Source organism: Periplaneta americana, chromosome 2, assembly GCF_040183065.1.
Source record: "Periplaneta americana isolate PAMFEO1 chromosome 2, P.americana_PAMFEO1_priV1, whole genome shotgun sequence".
NCBI classification, from domain to species: domain Eukaryota; kingdom Metazoa; phylum Arthropoda; class Insecta; order Blattodea; family Blattidae; genus Periplaneta; species Periplaneta americana.
The window spans coordinates 84,605,637-84,616,580 of record NC_091118.1 but is presented as its reverse complement, the minus strand read 5'-3'; the positions used below and the strand labels follow the sequence as shown (position 1 = coordinate 84,616,580).

Below are 10,944 nucleotides of genomic sequence, written 5' to 3'. Positions count from 1 at the left end.
TATTAATTTACAAACAGCAACGAAAACGACTGCAACACTATAGAGAAATATTGTTTATAGTTATACCAGTGGTCTAACACAAAAAACATTTTTATTAAAACACTGTAGTTTAAAATGTTTCCCGATAATACGCTCCAATACAGTTAGGAAAAATAAAAATTTTCCAGTATTCTTTTATTATTTAACTAGCTGTACCCGTGCGCTCCGCTGCACTTGTTAGAAATAAATATAAAGTAATTACATAATTAAAATAGGACATCTGGTCCAGGGAACATTCGTGTTTGATAGAAGGATAAATCGTTTAATATGTCACTTAATTTAAATTGTATTTAAATAATTAAAATGCGATCATTTTTGTCCAGAGACCACTCATTTAGTGCAATGATAATTCCTTTAACATGTTTCTTAATATTGTTATTACATGCAAATAATTAAAATATGATCATTTGGTTCAGAGAACATCCGTTTTTGGTGCAATTTGGTCCCATTAAAATTTTGCTTGGAATTAAACGTATCGGAAATCATTTTTAAAGATACTTTTGTTATGTAACATTTTTCACAAAAATGAATAATAAGCGAGATATTTCGGTTTATTTAATTTAGGCCCCCTTATAACCCCCTTTTAAATAAAGTATTTTGAATGCCATATAGCCTAAAATCTAACTTACAACGAACTTAATTTATATTCCAGTTTTCATCGAAATCCGTTCAGCCATTATCGCGTGAAAGGGTAACAAACATCCAGACAGACAGACATACAAACAAATATTAAAAAAAGAAAAAGCGATTTTCGGTCTCAGGATGAATAATTATACATGTTAACACCAATTATTTTTGGAAAAGCGAAAATTACCAGAAAAATTTCGGTTACAGATTTATTATTAGTATATATTATATTATATTATATTATATTATATTATATTATATTATATTATATTATATTATATATTATATTATATTATATTATATTATATTATATTATATTATATTATATTATATTATATTATATTATATTATATTATATTATGTTATATTATATCATATTATATTATATTATATTATATTATATTATATTATATTATATTATATTATATTATATTATATTATATTATATTATATTATATTATATTATATTATATTATATTATATTATATTATATTATATTATATTATATTATATAAAAAGTGTGTTATAACGGATGTACTCCGATAAGTAAGTTTTTAATTTGTTGTGGGGGCTCTTGAATCTCGGGAGGAACAACTTTTACAACAGCGCAACATAATCTGCTTGGCTCATTACCCAATTTTTTTGCATTGTATTTATTGCATATGTATTTTATGTATTTTAACACGATTCAATTGAGCATAGTTAAAATTTGAATTATAAAATAATGGAATGCTAAGCTAACGTACTATTACTGCATACTAAATCAATACACTCTCATTATTCTGAGATAAAAATTAATGTTCATAAACATTATTTTAAGAAATACAGGAAACGAATATAGACAATAGCCTATCAAGTGTTCTGTATACAAGAAGCTATTTTAATCTTACCTGTCCTCGATTCACTGAGAAGTTACTGTAATAACATTAAAGCATTATGTCCATCTAGAGAAACTACACTTTCCGATGGTGAAATAATAATTAATTATACAAATCGGTTAATTTAGCTTCCAATATTACTTCATACAAACACAAAAACATTATCTGTAGGCTATGTTTAATAGCTTTCGATTGTTGTTGTCCAAAGCCCCTTATAGACGAAGTCATTTGTTTGTGTTTAATTGCAGCGCCTTAGATGGTGTTATTTTAATTTTAAAACTCATTTATCTCATTAAATATCAGTCCTATCAAAATTTTGCATAGAATATAACTTATCGGAAATCATTTTTTAAAAACACTTTTGTGATGTAAAATTTTTACGAAAATTAATAATAAGTGAGATATTTCGATTTATTTAATTCAAACCCCCTTATAACCCCCCTTTTAAATAAAGTATTTTCGATGCCAAACAGCCCAAAATCTAAGTTACAACGAACTTAATTTATATTCCAATTTGCATATAAATCGGTTCAGCCATTATCGCGTGAAATGTAACAAACATCCAGACAGACAGACAGACATACAAATAAAAATTTCAAAAAAGCGATTTTCGGTTTCAGGACGGTTAATTATACATGTTAAAACCAATTATTTTTGGAAAATCGAAAATTACCAGAAACATTTTGGCTACAGATTTATTATTAGTATAGATACTATACCACATAAGCTCATCAGTACGGTAGTTGCAACACGACCGTCTCCGCGCAGCAAACACAGTGCAGTGCAGCCACTCACCACAAAACTAAGAAAAAGAAAACAAGTGGGGCCTGAAAACAGTTATACACACAGAGGGGCAGAGAAGGCCTGACGGCCTTATCTCTACCAGGTTAAATAAATAAATCTAATCTAATCTAAATAGTAATTTCTAATTTGTCATCTATAATATATGACTAGTGTTATCGCTATGTGCTACTCTATAATGTAAAAAGGACAGGAATGCGGACAAAATAATATTTAAAAAGTTAAATAGAATGTATGAAGGAAAAGATTACGTACATTTAATTGAATGACTGCCTAGAATAACGTTGTAAGTCAGTTTTTACAGTTTGTCAGGAAATTAAAATATGTTTATTCCATACTAACATTGTTAAATATTACAAAATATGACAGTGTGAGGTCTGTATTAATACTTCAGTAAGTATTAACATCATTTATATGTATATATATATATATATAAGTTATATATATATATATGTATTTCCTTCATCTTCCAAATAACACAACGTTTCGAACATTTACAGTAAAGAAACTTTGTATGTCAGTCCAGAAGAACAACGTTGTAAAGCAAAGAAACTTAAATACTGTAATAATAATAATAATAATAATAATAATAATAATAATAATAATAATAAAAAGACAAATTTATATCATAATAACTTGAAACAAGTTACACAACTTTAATTATAATATGATTAGGCATACAATATTAATATTACACACACAAGAATCACTTTTTTATGTTATTAGGCCATTGTAGAATTCCGAGTAACCATGACCAAGAGGAAGAAAACTTGACATTCCAATCATATCATTTTTTTATCTTTTGTGATTGAAATAGGGCCATGATAATGATGAGGTAAGTTATCAGGTGAAATATGATTTACTTCTTATTTTTGCACGCTTGATTTTTTTAAGAATACACTGCCCATGATAACAATATATCATGGAATTTCCGCATTTTCCAAGACATCATCAGAACTGAACTGAAACCAGACAACTGTTATCTTGAGGTCTGGATCCCTCTTTATTGTTTGCTCTCCTAGCCCTATATCCCTAAATATTCTTGTTGAATATGAACAACGTCAAATGGTTTGCTTAGCCTTGCATTGGCAATAACCTTTACTCATGTGACACACTACAAGTATGATTGTCCGCCATTTTATTTGCGTTACAACGTTATTTAGCTCGGCAACAAAATCAAAATACTACTGCACTGGAAATAGTGTGAATACCAGCAAGATGATGGCAGCACATGATGCAAGATGTGCGATAGATACAACATTTTTCAGACGAAAACTCAGTTTGGTCAAAAAAGGACTAACAACGTTATTATAGGCAGATATTCAATTATTAGCATGTTTGATAATGTTTATAACTTTATGAATGAAAGACAAAATACAACTCATTAAAATTGTTTATTCTCATGGGGTTTGAAATCGAAATTCCACGAGAAAATAATCTCTAAATTCCTATCATAGATAACACACCACGAGAAGCAGACGGGATCATTCGATAAGGAAAGCTCCATTATAGTTATTAGTGTAGATCAGTAATTCCCAAACTTTTTGAAGGCGTGACCCACTTTCGGGCGAGATTTCCGTTTGCGACCCCCTCCCTCTTCCGTACCAGTTCTTGACTCCATTCGAAAAATACAAATTCCTGTAAAATTGCAACAAAGAATGGATACCATCCGAAGTACGATTTTAAGCAACAGCTTTATGAGTATTTTCCGGAAAAAAACTAAAAATAATTGCGACAGTCACAGATTGATATTGAATCCGCTGTGTTCAACTGACTGAAATTAAAAATATATATCTTAAGGAAAAAGTAACTGAAATATATACAGTCTTAGAAAAAAGTTTTGTCTAACAGATACTTTATAAGTCCCAGAAAGGAGGCAGTGCGCATGATAAGAGGACGAACGACCTGTTTCATAAGAGAACAACTCTTTGGGGTAATAAAATTAGTTTTGTTTCGTTGTATGTTTGATCATGCGCACTGCCTCCTTCCTGGGACTTATAAAGTATCTGTGCGACAAAACCTTTTTCTAAGACTGTACCTATAGATGGAATGTTGAAATTAGATATTTTATTTTCGCAGAGTATAGACCAGTTTTATATCAAAAGAAAACTTCGAGAAAGTATCTGTGCGACAAAATCTTTTTCTAAGACTGTACCTATAGATTGAATGTTGAAACTAGATCTTTTTTCGCATAGTATAGACCAGTTTTGTATCAAAAGAAAATTTCGAGCTTGGAAAAGAAGCTCTTAAATTTTGTATAATATTTGTAACATGGTATTTATAGAAAATAAGTTTCTTGTCTATGACTGTCATAAAACAAAAAGTGAGAAAGCTCCTTAAACTTGAAAAAAATATGTGTGTATCGAATGTTTAGTCAGATTTGAGAGGCTACTTTCTGAAAAAAAGAACAAGTTCATTTACATTCATTATTTTTCATTCGTATTCAAAAATCAGGTCTGGTATTCCGCTCTCGTGTACTCCTCCATTTCACTAGGACTGATCTACTGGACACTGGAACTTGTACACATACACTGCTGTCTACAGATGTGCATATCAGGACCGACCATGTCCGTTACACATTACGCTATCTGCATTGCTATAGTGTAGTTTCCTGTCCCCATCCCTCAGATAGCGCACTGAATGGAATGCTGTAAGTAGACAACGTAAACGTCAGATGAATACAGTATGTGTAAGATGTACAGATAAATACACATAAATAAGATGTATTTCATTTCCATAGAACTATTTTTGCTTGTAACTTTCGACTCTGTCATTTCCGGACCAGGGTTCCTTATCTCAAATTGACACATGTGCCCTTCGCCATCATCCCTGAAAGTTTGTAACACCACCTCGGAAACATTCTGTATATATACATACATATGTATATATATGTATATGTATATGTATGTGTGTGTATTCACGTAAATGTGTGTATACTGTCATCTGTTGTTTCGTTTATAGACTATTACGATAGAAATGTGTGTATCTAATGCCTACCCACTTTACTTGCGTGATTCTGGTTCCTCATACTGCGGATAGATGGCAGGACTGTGAACCATTTTTCAAGTTGCACACCACTTCGGCGATCCATGTTATGCATGATGTGTATCTGCGAAGAGTTATGTCGTGTACTAGGGTCAGTGTATGTGTAAGTGTTCGTGTAAGTGTAGTGAAGGGAGTGGGTGAGGAGGATGATGGTGAGAAAGGGAGAAGGAGAAACCCGGTGCCGACACGTAGCCTACTCCTGTCGAAAAGCACCAAGATGGCCGTCAGACTTAACTTTCCCAATCCGATGGACGAATCACTATCAAAAATGACATTTATGCCTTTTCTTCATATGCGCTGCGAAGAGATTTGATATTACACTAGTCAGACTTCAGATGCATACAAACAATTGTTCTTCCTCTGACACATATCGTCAAGTGACATGTACTGCCTGATAATAGATATACATATCAGTCAGAACCTCAATCAGAGGATACACCTTTCACTTCTGAATTATCATCAGCGGGTACGCAGAGTGTGAAAGTGATGTTTCATATAAAATTCATGTCAACATATCATTTTAGTCTGACATTCAAAACAGCAGCCAATAGGCGAAAATATAACACTCCGAGTGAGGATCGAACTCATGAATTTCAGATTATGAGACTTTTATCAGACTTACGCGCTGGCAACTGCGTCACCGAGGCCATGCTCTCTAATCTCTCACCTATCACACCTTTGAGGGGTTGTAATTACTAACAGTGGGTACGAACATTGAACAAGTGATATGTCATATAACATTTCTGTCAACATATTTTTTAGGTCTGGCACTCAAAACAGCATCCAACAAGGCGAAAATGTAGCCTAACATCCGCGGTGAAGATCGAACTCTTTACCTTAAGATGAAGGAGACTTACGCGCTGCTAAGTGCGCTACCGAGGCCTTGCTATCTCGTTTCTCAACTTTCACATCTTTAATATGATATAATTACTAACAGCGGCTACGAAGAGTCATATAGTGATGTTTCATACAACGTTTTTCAACTTATCGTTTCAGTCTGGTATTCAAAACAGAAGCGAATAGGCGAAAATGTAATGCCCCGGGTGAGGATCGAACTCACGACCTTAAGATTATGAGATTTACGCGCTACCAACTGCGCTACCCAAGCCACGCTGCTTAATCTCTCACCTTTCACGTCTTTAATATGATATAATTGCTAATAGCGGTTACGAAGAGTGAAGAAGTGATGTTTCATATAACTTTTGTCAACTTATCGTTTTAGTCTGGTATTCAAAACAGAAGTGAATAGGCGAAAATGTAATGCCCCGGGTGAGGATTGAACTCGCGACCTTAACATTATGAGACTTACGCGCTACCAACTGCGCTACCGAGGCCACGTTGCTCAATCTCTCACCTTTCACGTCTTTAATATGATATAATTGCTAATAGCGATTACGAAGAGTGAAGAAGTGATGTTTCATATAACTTTTGTCAACTTATCGTTTTAGTCTGGTATTCAAAACAGAAGCGAATTAGCGAAAATGTAATGCCCCGGGTGAGGATTGAACTCACGACCTTAAGATTATGAGACTTACGCGCTACCAACTGCGCTACCTAGGCCACGCTTTCTACGTTCTCACCTTCCACATCTTTAATATGATGTAATTGCTAATAGCGGTTACGAAGAGTGTAGAAGTGATGTTTGATATAACTTTTGTCAACTTATCGTTTTAGTCTGGTTTTCAAAACGGAAGTGAATAGGCGGAAATGTAACGACCCTCGTGAGGACCGAACTCACGAACTTAAGATTATGAGACACGCACTACCAACTGCGCTACTGAGGCCAGACTGTGTAATTTCTCACCTTTCACATCTTTAATATGATATAGGGTAAAGTTGCTTAATTCTGTGATACTTCTAATTCGGGGATACGTTTTTTCCACTGATGTCACGGGTTTGGGCATCTTACTAGGAAGTTCACCGATGTCTCAAAAATAGGCGAAAGATGCAATCTTTCGAGGAATATTTCTGGCGTTATGGTCGAAAAGCAAAGCTTTGAATGACATTCAATTTAAAAAAAAAAATGTCACGTGATTAGGGTATCACGAAAATAGGCAACTTTACCCTAATTGTTAATAGCGGTTACGAAGAGTGAAGAAGTGATGTTTCATATAACTTTTGTCAACATCGTTTTAGTCTGGTATTCAAAAAAGAAGCGAATAGGCGAAAATGTAATGCCCCGGGCGAATATCGAACTCACGACCTTAAGATTATGTGACTTCATCGCTGCCAACTGCGCAACCGAGGCCTCGTTGGCTGATCTCTTACCTTGCACATTTTTAAGATGATATAATTACTAACAGCGGTTACGAAGAGTGAACAAGTGATCTTTCACATAACATTGCTGTCAACATATCGTTTTAGTTTGGGTTTCGAAACAGCAGCCAAATTAACTCACTACCTTAGGATTATGAGACTTACGCGCTGCGAACTGCGCTACCGAAGCAACGCTGAACAACATATTACCACAGTCTACTATATACAGTCGCGAAGCTCAATATGTAGTAAGAATGCAAACATGGTTAGTTGCCCACCACTAGGAACGCTACTATTGCCTCTTCATCGCAGATCTCTCTCCTAGCAGACGACAAAATATGTTACACTTTCGTTGTCGTGTTCTTTTGGAAAAATTAACACCTTCCTTCCATTATTGAAATATTAAATGCATAAAGTTAATTTATTATTTTAATGAAGTATATTAAATTCCACCATAAACTCGAAGATACCTGAAAGAAATAAGTTAATATAATTTTTGTTTGTGCAAAACGAACTGAAATTTACTATAATAGCTTCACTCATTCAAGATTATAGCGATAATTAACTATGAAACCAATAAATATTAATTTGCATTTCCCTTTACAACAATAATAATGGAAATATGAATTAATGGAGTAACTTACGTGTACCGGTACTTGTAGTGTAGGCTTACTTAGTTAACAAAGTGGGATGAGGTTAAGCAATAATAATCACACCAGAATTGGAAATAAAACGTGATCAATAAATTTTATTGTAACAGACTTTTTCTACGTCTCTAGTAAAGCAACAAATAAAAATAACAACAAAATTAACAGCTATAATTAAAAACATATCCTTTGAAAAAAAAAAAGTAGGCCTAAGCAATAATAATCCCACCAGAATTGAAAATAAAACGTGATCAATAAATTTCATTAAAACAAACTTAATTTTTTTCTACGTCTTTAGTAAAATAACACATAAAAATAATAACAAAATTAATAGCTACAATTAAAAATATATCCTCTGAAAAAAAAAGTAGACCTAACATTTAGTTATCTGGAAATTTAGCAGCCTAGTGACAAAACTTTAACCGGTATCTAATGTCCTTTCGGTTAGGCTGAAACATTTCATTGTGAAATTTAAGGATATAATGTATTCTAACAGTCACAAAGAACTTCAAAATTAAGAGTTTTGTTTCTGCACAGCATTCTTGTGGAAACCCAGGCACCTTTCGGAAATCGGAAAAAGGATAACTCTGGCCTCTATCTCTTACCGTTGCTTCAATTTATATCACTATAAACGTCTCCTCCTTGTCCCATATTATTATTCCAGTTATTATATTTTAGCCATTAACATTTTCATTACAACCAATAACGAACATTTCACAACCATCAATGTGAAATACGCAACGAGCTAGCACTCGATAGAAATACGACACAGTCCAAAGTCGACCATGGACAGTCTATTGTTTCTAGTTGCTAACCGCTTGGAGCGCTTTATCACGAGATTTGCAAAAAAACACCTCAAGATTCGCGACTGTATATAGTCGACTGTGATATTACTTTTTACTTCCTTACGATGACTATGGTACTGTCAGCTGATATGAAGAATGTACAAGTTGTGTTTCATGTAACATTTCTGTCAACATACTACGTACTTCGCCTTAGTTTTCTTCTTCGTGACGACTGTCCGAAGACAGGTTAGAACTTCATAAGTGACATCATCCGCTCATGAGGTAACTAAGCCTGGAGATGATGGGTAGGATCGTTTTAGTCTAGCACTCAAAACAGAAGCCAATGGGCGAAAATTTAGAATCCGGAGTGACAGTGGAACCCACGACCTAAAGATTACGAGATTTACGCACAACGAAGACTGAGTCCCCGCTAGTTTATTTTTCTATTATCTGATTATTCACACAATTACATATTTCAAACCTAATGATTGAAAAAGAAAAGCGTAGAAGCGGAGCTTAATTTTTCCACATACTCTAGGTTAAATACTTAATCTCATTGTTATCTAGTGCCTACGTCAAGAACCAATGGGCTGAAATTTAATATTGGTCCACCGCTGTGAAGTAACTGTTAGCATGTCTGACGTGAAACGAGCGGGTCCGGGTTCAAATCATGTTTGGAACAAGTTACCTGGTTTTTCCGGGGTTTTCCTGAACCCATTAAGAGCAAATGTTGTTAACTTTTGGCGTTAGACAATGGACTCATTCCGCTGGCATTATCACCTTCATATCATTCAGATACTAGATAACCGTAGCAGTTGATAAAGTGTCGTAAAGTAACTAATTAAAAATAATTGTGTCAATACATCAAAGGAGAAGCTGTTTATTATTAAAAATTGTAAGCCAACCTTAAAATTGTTACTCCTGTGCATTCACCCTTGGATTTTGACCAGTCCCGTCAGCTAAAAAATAGAGCCTGTGAATAGCTGATTATATAGGTTATATTACATATTACTTACAAGTTTAAAATCAAAGACTACTTCCCATAGAATTACCTATCCTGGGTACTAGGAGTGGCCTGTGACCGCAATCCTCGGTGAAGTCGAAGCCTGATGTAACTAGTTCAAGTAGGCTACCTACTATAGTGTCATTTGTGGTGTACAAAGTCGCAGTTGGGGTTTTTCTCGAGGTTCTCCATTTTCCCCATTTTAGGCATCTATACGTTATTCCATCAACATATCTCCATTTCGTCATCTTTTCATAGTATTCCCCGAACGCCGGGTGGCGACACACGAAGAGGCTCGCCTAGGGATGAGGAAGAGTTGCTTGCCCGTAAGCTGGGTACATAGCGAACCTTAGTGTAGACAGCCGGTGTGGGTTTGGGAATGCGCCTAGCTTGAGAGTTAGCGCAATAAATCGTAAAAGATCGCAGTGCTGAGTCATAGTGCCTCCTCTCGAAAATGCAATTCAATTAAATTATCCCATAGAGCAGTGGTCGTCAGCACTCGCGGAAATGGGTAAAGTGCATGGAGTGTAACGAAATATGCTCCGTCGTACAGAAGGGCTAGGAAGACAGCATACCCGCCATATAATCATACATCATATTCGGACGATAGAAAACAAATGAATGATGTGCATAAACAATTGAATGCTCTTTTATATTTAAGTAGGCCTAATAAAAATATAAGGGTGCCATTTTAAATTTCAAAGTGGGGGTGGCTGGGGCTGGAGGGTGAAATCTAAAATGCAATTAAGCATAGTGTGAGACTTCACCCTCAATGTCTCAATTGGTGTGTTTTTTTTGTTTAAATTGAATTCAATTTAGTTATTTAGACTGAGAAGTTTTGAAATGAAAGCCCTGTTTAATAA

At 34.3% G+C, this 10,944-nt stretch overlaps 3 non-coding genes across 3 annotated transcripts; all 3 read right to left on the bottom strand.

Annotated features, from left to right (window-relative positions):
* Positions 1–6,425: 6,425 nt before the first annotated feature.
* Positions 6,426–6,498, bottom strand: TRNAM-CAU (transfer RNA methionine (anticodon CAU)). The gene has a single exon. It is a non-coding gene; the product is annotated as a tRNA-Met (tRNA).
* A 153-nt stretch (positions 6,499–6,651) lies between these two features.
* TRNAM-CAU (transfer RNA methionine (anticodon CAU)) lies at positions 6,652–6,724 on the bottom strand. The gene has a single exon. It is a non-coding gene; the product is annotated as a tRNA-Met (tRNA).
* Positions 6,725–6,877: 153 nt separating this feature from the next.
* Positions 6,878–6,950, bottom strand: TRNAM-CAU (transfer RNA methionine (anticodon CAU)). Its single transcript has one exon. It is a non-coding gene; the product is annotated as a tRNA-Met (tRNA).
* Positions 6,951–10,944: the final 3,994 nt, after the last annotated feature.